The sequence below is a fragment of the Vicugna pacos genome, chromosome 7 (genome assembly GCF_048564905.1).
Source record: "Vicugna pacos chromosome 7, VicPac4, whole genome shotgun sequence".
NCBI lineage: Eukaryota > Metazoa > Chordata > Mammalia > Artiodactyla > Camelidae > Vicugna > Vicugna pacos.
The window spans coordinates 75,435,204-75,448,108 of record NC_132993.1 but is presented as its reverse complement, the minus strand read 5'-3'; the positions used below and the strand labels follow the sequence as shown (position 1 = coordinate 75,448,108).

The 12,905-nt window shown below is 37.9% G+C and overlaps 1 long non-coding RNA gene across 1 annotated transcript; it reads left to right on the top strand.

The window, feature by feature from the left end:
• Positions 1-5,211: 5,211 nt before the first annotated feature.
• Positions 5,212-10,848, top strand: LOC116281327 (uncharacterized). The gene is made up of 3 exons (XR_012074735.1): positions 5,212-5,276; positions 9,448-9,541; positions 10,752-10,848. It is a non-coding gene; the product is annotated as an uncharacterized lncRNA (long non-coding RNA).
• Positions 10,849-12,905: the final 2,057 nt, after the last annotated feature.

Genomic DNA, 12,905 nt, shown 5'->3' with positions numbered 1-12,905 from the left:
AAAAAAGCAAGAAAAAAATCCATCATTCAGGCACATTAGCTCAGAGACTCTTTGTAAAAAATGTGGACTGATCGAATCACTCAATTCTCCCTTCAACAATCCCACCAGAAAGTGTGGACTTCCTTAAAATGAAAGAGCCACAGAAGAGAGTTGTCAAAAATGGGCCACATGTGTTTTTCTCTCTCCTGAGGGGAAACCTGTTTGACTTTGGATTTCACCACCCATAAATTATCAGGTGATTTCTCACTTACGGCATAAACCTCAGTCTGGCTGGTGTATGCACCCACACATCAGCTGAGACTGAAGAGAGCTAAATTTACAAAACATTAAATCAATAAGCATGTGCGAATGGGTAAACAGCATGATATCCTTAACTTAATAAGGCCATAGCATTGCTGTTAATCATCTGTTTTGCAACTTCTGAAGTTTTTTCCCTTCTGATTTTTATAGTGTTGCTAGAAGCCTAGATGAATGAATGAGGTCCTTCTGTCAGAAGAAGAAAACAATGTACCTCCATATAGGAAATGAGAAATATTCCCAAGGAGATGAAACTGTGATGATACCCAAAGTGCTGCAACCATTGCAAGATGCTGTATTTATAAGAAAGAAATAATAACTACAGTACATTTTCCTTCTTTAAGCCCTGGAACAGACAAGGCTACCAGATGTCTCTTAGGAAAACACCAATCTTCCAGATGGGGAGTGAGGAAAGATGTAAGTACCAGTGAATAAAAATAGCATTTCTTCTCCCTCCTCTGTTCTAGGACTCCCCCCAAAAATGTGTCTCTAAACCCACAATAACAGATTAACAGTCTCCTTACATTAAAAATATCCACCTATAAAGAAGTACCAGCCCTCACCATGGGCTCTCCTTTTATGTTATTAAACAAATGTTGTATCAGGCTAGACTGCAGTATTTGAACTGCATTATTTATCAAAGCCCAGAACTTTTTCCAAGGACGGTGTACTAGAGGGAACCACCAGCAGATGAGAGATTTCACCTGGTGGAAGGTACTAATGACTACTGCAGATTGGTGGAAGCTACGGTCCTAAACAGTTCAGTGTAAATGCAAAGAAGGCCAGTAGTGTGGAAAGAACTGAGCTGCTAGGCAAATCCAAGACCCAGTTCAGAGTCCCTCTGAACTTGGAGTTGGCAGGGGTGGATGTGGGAGTGAGAAGAGGGATGGAAAACATGGCATTGACTGGAATTGTATGTAAATGCATAGAGCAAACTTGCCTGAGAGAAGGCTGCTGGGTGGATTCTGGCCTCTGTCTGTTCACCTAATCAGCATATGGACTAACTGTCAACCACTTATTCTAAAATAAACCCTTTGTACTGACTCTGTCTACTCCCTCCTTGCCACCATCACCACACATGAGTTTAGCTCCCAGGAAGATTTCTACTCAGGTGGGAATGAACAAGAAAATGTCCTAATATTTATAACAGGAGAAAATCCATATCTGCTACCTAGAAAGCATAATACAGTCCATGTTTACATGTGACTGGACACCAAATCATATGAAAAAATTACAGAAACACAAAGTCAGAATTCCAAGATGAAGAGAATACGCGATTCCCAATAAATACAAGAAAATTTACGAAAGAGAATAGAAAAAATAAAACTGAAACTATATTTTCAAAGAGATTTAAAAAGTATTTTAAAAGGCATGTATAATTTTAAAATTCAAGAAATATCTCTGAAGGATTCATACTAAATTATAAACAAGGCTGTCTTTAGGGCTGGGAGTTGGTGAGAGAGAGAGAGCTTGTCACAAGCATTTTTTTTTTTAGCCTATTGAGTTTTGTCCCAGAAGCATGTGTTATTATTAATAAATTAATAAAATATAATGCATCCACAATTTAAGAACAAGTACTATAGAAAAGGAGCAATCAGAAAACATGAAGAAGCTCTTGAAAAGTAAAGACATTATTGATGAAATAATAGAAAAGCTGGGATAAAATAGCAAATATACAAAGAGACAGCAAATCTCACAAGTAAGAGATTCATGAAAAGGAAACAGAATAAAAAAAGAGATATCAAAGAAATTGTGAAAGAAAATTTCTCAGAGCTAAGAAAACATGAATCTTTGAATTGAAATTACCTTCTTCATAATTTTTCTCTTTCGTTTTAAAAGATAACTGCATAAAACTATAATTATAAAACTATGTTGATGGGCTCACAATATGTAAAAATGTAAGTTGTATGAAAATAATAGACCAAGGGAAGAAGAAAGGGAGATATGTGTATGGCAAAAGTTCCCATATAATATTGAAATTAAGTTAGTATTAGTCTGAACTAGATTATTTTAAATTAAGATTGGATTTACTCACCAAATTCTGAGAAGGATGAATGAAAATAAGACCTACAAAAAGACTTATTGTGAAATTTCAGAGCTTTAAGGATGGATAAATGATTCTAAATACTTCCCTGGGAGAAAAAGAAGTCATTATGTAAAGGATTAAGAATCAAACATTGGCATGAAGCAATGCTTTCAAAGTTCTGAGGAAAATAATTTTCAAGCTAGAATTCTGCAACTTAGTCAAATTATCAGTCAACAATGATGGTAACATCAAGACACTTTTAGGTACGTAAAGACTCAGAAACTATACACATAAAATATTCCTTCTGAAGGATTTTCTTCTGACAAAATAAGATCAAAAGTAATACAAAAAGAGTTGTAGGATGTAAGAAATGGTGGCACTAACTTGGGTGCACAATAAAAAGAAATCCCAGGGGAAGAATTCTGTAGCAGGATTGGAAAGCAATTGGCCCATAAATTAGAAGGGCAAGTTAGGGGAATCCTCCTACAAGAATGTATTTAAGTGGAAGCCAAAAGAGAACAGAGGTAGCTTTACCCACATCCGACAAAATACCAACAGCATCTTCTTTTCCTCGGATTGACTCAGCTGAGCAAAAAAAGCAGTGCAGCTTAAACTCAACTCTCTGCCTAGGCTGTGTCTGCACATAAAAAGCTGTTCATGACTGGGGGAAAATTGCAGCCGGAATAACTGGTCTCTAAGTACAGGACCACGAATCTCACAGGTGCCCTCAGCACAGACCACCAATACTGTTAGACTTAATTTCCAGTCCCTCTCTTCCGTCCAACTGTTTTACATATCTTCTTAGTCCCCAAACCTCATACAGCTGCTTCCCATTTCTGACTCTTAGTCAATAACTGTATTATTGATTTATTGATACAGCAGACGTATTGTTCTGTATGATCCCTTTGCTTGTGACTACAGCTGATTAGATCAGTATGGGCACCTCCCAGACATACATACATGTAAAAGCCCATGTGACCTAGAAGAGCTGAGAAAGCCTGTCTGTGGAGAAAGAGAAGGACAAAGCAAGTATACAGGGATGTCAAGACGAGAGGTGGAGAGAATCCACGTGAGCTCACATTTCCTGGTTCTAGTTCCCTTTGAAGGTCCAACAGCTTTTTTGTCCTGAGTTTAATGTAATATCACTGTATCTTCATGTGAATCTCTGTTCCCTCCCCACTCCCCTTTCTAGCTTGAGTTGGTTTCAGTTGACTAATATAGAGAATCTGAATGCTTTATGGCCCATTTGGGACTTTGAAACTGTCTTCTAGACAAATTTCCCAAGTTCAGATGTTGGGTATCTGTCCTAGATTGGCAGACCACTCCCCACATGCCAAGTCCCAAACCGCAAGATAAAGGAGTCAAGCAAATGAATATAAAAGTATTAGGTTTATTGCTGATTAATGTTGAATGCGAGGATGTCACTTAGGTGTGTAACAAGAGAGAATTTCCTAATGCTGAATCCCAGAATTTGACCAACTTATCCCTTCATCAGAGGTAGCACAGGAAAACTCTGCCTGCCTCTTGCAGGGGCAGAGCCTTTACCACTAAGCTTACTGTGAGGCACATTTTCTCTGCAACCAGACAAATCCCCAAAAGAGGAGGAGGAAGGTCTAAGCTACATGGTCACAGTTCCTGTTCTTAAATTCACTGAGTAGGTAAGAAATTCCTCCTTTCCTAGGAATGAAGAAGGGGTCAGAGGGTCCAGGCATGTTGTGCAATGGATGTCTTGCCACAGGACCGAAACCTGAGGAGAGGGAAATGCTTAGTCACACGTAGTCCTCCCACCCTAGCCTGGTTGTTTCTTCCACATCCACAGAGTCAGAGATCCCTATTTGTCTACTCTAATGCAGCAGTAAGACTGCCTTATGGAAAAAGGATGACACACAAAAATTCAGCAAATAATGGGAAAACATTTTGACACATCTTTTAAAATAGAGATTTCTCCATCCAGAGTAGGTATAGAAAGTTGACATATATTTCTGATCAGCACTTCTTAGTTACATTTCATGGGATCTGATTTCCTTTGATGAGTTACAGGCAATATTCTTACATACACCACAGTCTTTTACCACCCTTACAATACTTAAATCAATTCTGGGTGACCAAATGTAGCTTATGGCCGAAGACTTCTTGCTTCATTATGCTTCACCCATTGTGGCTAAGATAATGTGACAGATGCCTTCTGGAATAACAGTGGGATTTCTCCTTAAAATCTTTCTTCATGGGCTGATAGCTTGGGATAGCAGCTTGTTAAAAGCTTGGGTGCCTCTGCCTTGCTCTCCTGACCGCCCCATCCATATTGCATTTGAGTCCAGGCAGTTAATATGATGGGCCCAGCCCCAAAAGATGGATCAGGGAGGTATCTGACATTAAAGCTCTTGCAGGGGAGATAGCTTACCACAGTTTGGAGACCACTGGGATGCATAGTCCAGGGTACTGGAATTAAATACTGTTCTTCCAGCCTATTAATAAGACTAGAACAACAATAACTGGGCAGAGGTCTTTATTTTACATATCTCTCAATGTAATTAAGGTGTAGGCTCATCTTTAGAAAACAGTGCCCAAAGAACCTTGTGATCAGCATCATTTTTAGAGGCAAAACTAGAATAGGTATAAGAACTCTTTCACTCCTTTGATAAGAGAAAAACTTCTTTCTTGATTTATGCCCAATTTGGTAGTGAAAATAAGATTTGTTCTTAATGGTGAGAATTCTCAATGCCATCTGATACTTGTGGCTGTATTATTCAGAGTAATTAGTTGCAGCTGACAATCTTGAAATCTCCAGGGTTTAACACAATAAGAGTTCATTTCTCACTCTTATTACAGCCCACTGTTGGCCAGGGAGACCTCCATCTTCTATGACACCTGTGCATGTCCTTCAAGATCGCCCCTGCTGGGGAGGAGAGTGATGGAAAACACATACCAGCTCCTACATGCCTCAGCCTGGAAGGTACACATACAGAGCCTACTGGTCAATTTAATCGTATGGACCTAACCTAATTGCAACGGAGATTGGGAAATGCATAATGAAAGTGTAGGCTGATCTTTAGAAAAAAGTATCCCAAGAACTCTATACCCAGCATAATTTTTAACTACTGTAGAGAGAGCACATGGGTATTTGGTAAGCATGGTCTCTGTCACTGTGGCCAAGCTCAGCCCTTAGGACATCTTTTAAACCAGTGGTGGTTGATTTTAGACAAGGCAGTCCCACATTCAGAATCTACATTTTATATCCTTAAGTCTGTAAACAGAGTATGTATTGACATGTGTCATTTAATCCTCAGATATTGTACAGCATACATACATATATATGATACATAAAATATGAATATATATAAAAAATATATATTTTACCTTTGCTAAACCTGTTAGTAAAAGCTTATTTTCATGGGTAGGATATTTATTTGTAATAAGTCCTTTGATTTCTGAGACTCATTGACTAGTAGTCTCATATCAATTTTGCTTTAGTCATAGGTGTTGGAGGGTCATTGATAATGCCTCTTAAAAGATGATCCTGCAATATTGCCTAAGAAATCTTTAAGATTCCTAAGTGGAGATGGATGGTGCAGCTCAGCAGTAAAATAATCAGTGAGCACCAGACTGTTGATCTTATATGTGGATCATAAATCTCCAGACAATGACTGATGGTGCTTGTGAACATCCTCCCACAAACTCATCCGATGTGTTTGTTGTAATGCAGCCAGAGAACCGAGTGCTCCTATTATGGTAATTGTGAATTACACAGGCAATGGAAGCACAGTACACTTGACCAAAACACAGGGTTTGATTTTCTTTAAGACAGAAGTGAGCCTCTCAGCATAAGAATCCCAAGAAGCGGCCTCACATCAGGTTGTTCAGTTTGTTTTAGTCCTCATGTTTGAGGTTGTGTTCATTTGCTTGCCAACAGAATCTGAAGGCAGATGTGTACTCAGGGTTGTTTTCAATATTTTTAGGAAAGTATCCCCTCTATGTTTTTATAAAAGACTTTGAGTTTGTTAAAAGTAAAGAGCTGTAATAGAGGAGCAAGCCTTCATTCAGCAAGACTGTTCTTAATTGTTCTAGAAATACTCTAGCCACCCCATCTTTGTTTTCTAAGAAACTCAGAGGGACCAAAGCATTAGCAGTGAACCACTTTAATACACACACACACACACACACACACACCCAGAAACACATAGCTTGAGTGACTTTTATTCCGTTTTGCCCATGCTGCAGATAATGAAATTCAGTATTTTGAATCTTTTTGTTACATGTTTTAATAGGAAAAAGCTGATGATTTCATGCTGGGGTGGTTGAAGAGAGTTAGAGTACCATTAGATTCATAGATTCATAGATTTATCTGCAGTCTAGGGATCGCTAATGTGTTTGAGCTTTGCCCATTACTTTCAGGGTTAGCCTAGCTCGTCACAAGTTCAAGCATAATATGTCTTCTCAGGAAGTATATGAAAAGGCTGCCTCTGAGGATGAGAACAAAGATAAGGATGTGTGGATGTTCAGGAAGAAGTGGTTTAGATGGAAGATAGCCATTTTGACTAGTTCTGTTATTCGTCATTAATGAGTATAACTTGAAGGAGGTGAAGTTAGTCACAAGTAACTGACAAACTAAGGACTTTTTACATATGTAATCTGCTACATATAAGGGAGGATAATACAGTGGTAAAACATATTGGCTTGGAATCAAGTTTCCTGGGTTCAAATGCCATCTCAGCCACCTACTAGCTATAAGACTTTAAGTCTCAGAGCATCAATTTGTTCATCTATAGAAAGAGGAAAATAATATTATCTACCTTTTACAGTTATGGATAACGAGATTGTGTTCATAAGTAATTTAGCATAATTTACTAATTAAAGTTAATATTTTTGCATGTGCTAGCTTGAAAGCTAAACCAGGTGCTGTCCAAGGTCCTGAGGTGAGCTCTGAATCATGATCATCCTGATACAGTACAAGTGTACAGTACATACAGTCTTTCAAGAAGATGGCCTTCCATTTGGCAAAGCTATACCTATCTATGTAGGGCATAATGATGACTAAATTGAAGTGGGACCACTGACAAACTGCATACACATAAACTGTATGATAGGATTAAGTGCCAGCAAATCAACTAGCCCCTTAAGAAAACAGCTGTTTTGACTTGATTTGTGCCACCTCTCAATGAATTATCTTAATTCACCAATTAATATCTCTGTGGATACACTTTGATTTTAAAAATAAAATACACATGCAAATTCATTCATTATATGGGTTTGATGTGTGAAAGCAAGTATGTTATGAGAATAATCTATTTAATGTGATAGGCATCTAACCAACATGTTGTGTTCATTTATTAACTTATTAACTTATGATTGGAACATAATGTCCAATGGGTTGATAAGCTATTAAACTGTACTCAGCAGTCAAATGTCTCCCTGACGTTATATATTATGTAACTTATTTTTCCCTTCTTGTCTCCCTCTCTTATGAGAGAATGGATGCTCTGCAAGAGCAAGGTAGTGTCCCTTTTACTTATCCCTTATTTCTAGAGCCTGAAACTGTGCATGGCATATAGAAGGCATGCCAGCAATTTAGATAACCTAAATGAAATGGGCACATTTCTAGAAGTTATTGAGATTGAGTCAAGAAGAAATAGAAAATCTGAAGAGATATATGCCAAGCAAAAATACTGAATGAATAATTTAAAAAATTCCCACCAACAAAATCCCAGGCCCAGATGGCTTCACTAGTGAGTCCTACTAAATGTTTCAAGAAGATTTAACACCAATCCTTCATACACTTCCAACAATAGAAGAGGGAGCACACTTCCTAACTTATTCTGTGAGTCCAGTATTGTCCTGATAGCCAAACCAGATGAACAAGAAAACTACAGACCAGTATCTCTTTTGGATATATATGTAAAAAAATACTCATCAAAATACTAGCAAAAAGTGGAAACAAATTGCTGTTGGTGGATGAATGGATAAACAAAATGTGTTATATCCATACAGTGAAATATTATTCAGTCATAAGAAGGAATGAAGTACTGATCCATGCAACCACATGGATGAACTTTGAAATTATGCTAAAGAAAGAGCCAGTAATAAAAGACACATATTGTATGATTCCATTATATAAAATGTCCGGAATCTCTGTAGAAATAGAAAGTATATTATAGTTGTAAGGACTGGGTAATGGGGAGTTACTGTTAGTGGGTACAGGGTTTCTTTTAGGATGATGAAAATATTCTGAAATTGAGTAACGGTGATGTTGCAGAATTCTGTGAATATACTAAATACCGCTGAATTGAGCACTTTAAAATGGTACAATGCATGATTTTTGAATTACATTTCAATAAAGCTGTTTTTAAAAGTATGACTGAAGAAGCACACTTAGTAGCCAAAAATACTTTATAAGGGATTCCATTCCTTACTTGCCTCTTATAAAGAAAACTGAAAGAAATCAAAATATATAGTTCTCTATCCATTGCCCTCTGTCCTTGTATCTGCTCTGCAACCCTTTCCTTTGAACTTGGCAAAAAATAAACAAACAAACAAACAAAAATGCGTTCTTACTTTCTCTTACCACTTCATTTCTAAGCCCTTCATTGTGTAGATAAACTTAGCATCTCTGACAGTGAGAAAGAACTCATCTTCTTCCCAAGAAAGAAGGGGATGAGGAATAGCCTGGAAGTTACAGGATAATTTTGGTAGACCAGGGGAAGAAGGACATCTGCACACACTCCACACAAAAACTTTTATTCTGTCCCATATGTTTGTATATGTAGAAACATGACATAACATACATTTAATGTTGTGATAAAGCAAACCTTTTTAGTTAATGATGCAGGTTAAAGGAGGGATTCCTGAAGTGATGTCAGATTGTAGGAAGGATTATCATTTCCCTTTGCCCAGCGCCCCATCTGTCCCTTCATAGAACCTGGTTCTTTCCAGTGCTTGGAGAGGACATAGAAAGGAGAATTTTCTAATGTAACTGAAGGTAAGGACACTAATGCGTCATACTGGATATAGGAGACATCCTAAAGGGAATTAACCTTTGCCGTGTGAATTGTTTCTGAGTGGTTGCTAGGTATTGTCACTCCTAGGCCAGTTCAGTTTGATTCTTCTTTCTTTTTCCTATTCACTTGCAGGTTTTGAAGCTCCCTTCCTCCCCTAGGGTGTTAGAGGAACTGGATGGCACACAGAGTGACTAAAACCATCAGTGGAAGCAGGACACACGGTGAGGTGGGTAGAGAAGTGGTTATAAAGCCTGAGGTAATTTTGAGGGAGACAAGAGAAGACACAGGGAGAGGACCCCTGGGGAGTACTTTCTGATCATTGAGGTCACTGGGGCCACCCAAGAGTCTAGAAGTAAGGCCCTGTGCCTAAAAGTTGAAATCAGAGATGACCCAAATAAACGGCACAAGTCAGTCGCAAATCTTTGCCATCCCAATGGCGAGTGGGTTGGAATATTATATTACACTTCAGCCTGATGTAATAATAGATAACACTTAATGGGATTCTGTGCCTGTATTTGGTTGGTTGAAGGAGTGGGCAGGTCACTCTTACCGTCACTCCCAGATTTCCAGCCAGCTCTTTGATTCCTCCAGGCTAAAGGTGGGGAGGTGAAGGGAACCACGAGTGGGACCACCCAACATTCTCTTCCCTGCTAAACAACCTACTTTCTTGGTTTCAATAATATAAATTCATGTCAAGGAGAAAAATTTAAATGTCTTCTTTCTATGTTATGTTAATCCAGGTCACGGTTACATATAGTTTCCTCATATTGGGGGATCAGTTGTATGGCTTGCTTTGTGAAGTGATTCTTGATTACATTAGTAAACAGACACATTTGAGGTGACAATGAGAGAGATTCTGAATTAGGGGAAGAGAAAGGAATGAAATTCAGAATTAATACTTTAATGAATAGGAAAAGAAATATTCAGTAATTTTATAAAAATGACTAAATGCCAGCTCTATTTGATAAACATCCCAGAGAAACCTACAAAAGCTGAGAGTCCTTGAATCTGGCATGGTCCACTCCTCCTAAAAGAATCAATCCCCAGAGATTTGTTGCAGCCATCTACTGGGGATTGTGTGCTAATAAGACCTTCAATGAAAGTGATCTAAATTCCTGTCCAAATAAATAAATAAAACCACTGCTCTCACACCTCAGAGTTTGTAAAATTTTTCATTCTTGGACTATTCAAGTGTGTTTAATAACCAAAATCACACCTATTTTTATGAGTTGGGCATAAATGACTCTTGTGCCAAAGTAATTTAGCATTGGCAGGGGCTGGGTTTCTTCCATTGTTATTGTTCTAATGCCTAGAAAAATGCTTTGTCTGAAGCATATTGCAGGACAAATACATCTTTTGAGTGTCAGATTTCATATGCCTCATCTTTTCCTAGTCCCTTACCTGTCATTATATGAAACTTTTATGACTATTTGCAGACAAAGACAAGAAACACAAAGGGAAGAAAAAGAGCATAGTTCAGTAAATAACAGATCAGCAAATTTAAGCTCAGCTGAGGAATTCAGCTCCCAGGCCCTAGACTGCTGAGGAGGCTGGATTCACGCATAGTTGGCACTGGTGAGTCATAGAGAGAAGCCTTAAGCACCCTTGTGTCTTACTGTTAGGGGGGATAACCCTCTTCAACTACTAACCAAATCACAAAATCTCACATCAAAGGCTTAATCTGCTTGCCTCTGTTTCTTGACCTGCAAATTGAATCTACCAGCATTGTACTCTCCTTTGATACACATTATTACTGTAAAATATTGCTAATAAAAAGATTAGAAAAGTAGATGACAGGTATAAATTAAATAAATATAAATTAAATAAAGATGATAGACTGTAGGCATAAAGAGAAGAACTTTGATTTCTCCATAACAATAGTAGCCTACATTTACGGAGGGCTTTATTATGTGCCAGGAATTATTCTGAATACTTTATTTATTTAGCCACTTATTTAATCCTTTGAGAAACGCCATGAGTTCAGTATTTCATCTATAACATGCAGAGAATAATAATATGTCACAAAATTGTTGGAACCATCCCAGGCACAGAGGAAGCACTCAATAAATGTTAGCTGTGATTATTTGGCTCACAGTCTACTCTACTCTTTTTCATTCCTTGAAAATTCAGGCACTTGCTTTCCTCCAGTTTTCTGGCATTTTTTTTCCTTCTCTATGAGTTCGCAAAAGTCACACACTCAGGAACACTTTCCATGTTTTAGGATAAGATGTATAGAGCTTGAAACATTGGATGCATTTAAAGCAACAGTGCACATTTCCTTGGTATCTCTTCTCCTTTCCTGTCTTTCCATTCTCTTTTTGCTGAGGTTTATACCATGCTTACCTTGATAATAGTCTTTTTTTTCTTTGCACTTTTGCCTAGTAATTATGTTGTAATCTTTTTTTATTGAAGTACAGTTGATGAACATTATTATATAAACTACAGGTTACAATATAGTGATTCACAATTTTAAGGGTTATACTCCATTTACAGTTATTATAAAATATTGGCCACATTCCCCGTGTTGTACAATACACCCTTGTAGCCGATCTTACACCCAATGGTTTGTACCTCCCACTCTCCATCTCTATATTGCTTCTCCCTCCTTCCCTCTCCCCACTGGTAAACACTAGTTTGTTCTCTGTATCAGTGAGTCTGTTTCTTTTGTGTTATATTCATTAGTTTGTTGTATTTTTAGATTCCACGTATAAGTAATATCATACAGTGTTTGTCTTTATTTGTTTGACTTAATTGACTTAGCATAACACCCTTCAAGTTCATCCATGTTGTTGCAAATGGCAAAATTTCATTCTTTCTTATGGCTGAGTAATAGTGTGTGTGTGTTTGTATCTCACATCTTCTTTATCCATTCATCTGTTGATGGACACTTAGGTTGCTTCCATATCTTGGCTATTGTAAACAGTGCTGTTGTGAAGGTTGAGGTGCATATATCTTTTTGAATTAGAGTTTGTCTTTTTTGGATGTATGCCCAGGAGTGGAACTGCTGGCTCATATGGTAGTTCTATTTTTAGTCTTTGAGGAACCTCCACACTGTTGGACAGTGGCTGCACCAATTTATATTCCCACTAAAAGTGAACGAGGGTTGATGTTTGAATAATATATTTAAATTTCCAAAGTAATTTTGAATGTGTTCTCTCCGTATAGCAGAGTGATCTTTGGAGCTGAGCTTTAGGGCGAGCTATAGGCTGGTGTCCTAGCTCAGCATCTACTGGGTGTGTAATTTGAAGTGATTTGCCAACTTCCCTCTAAACCAGTGACCCACAGACTGAAGGCAATAATAACTGAAAACTAGTTTTCAAATCTTTAAACATCTTGAAATTTCTAAAACACATGTTAAAGTTTCCCAGTTATGGTAAACTGTCAGATGGAAGGGACAAGAAGGCTCTTAGCATTTTGTCTGTGTAGAAATTATAGCTGGAAAGCAGATGTCTGGCCTATTCAAATTTTACTCTGAGTTGGCAGCACCTTTCTATCTTGTGCCTAAAGTGAGAAGGCATCCAACGGTAACATCCAGTCATTGGCAGGTGAACACCTGAGCGGCAAAGAGAAATTTGTTTTTCTCTCTCCCA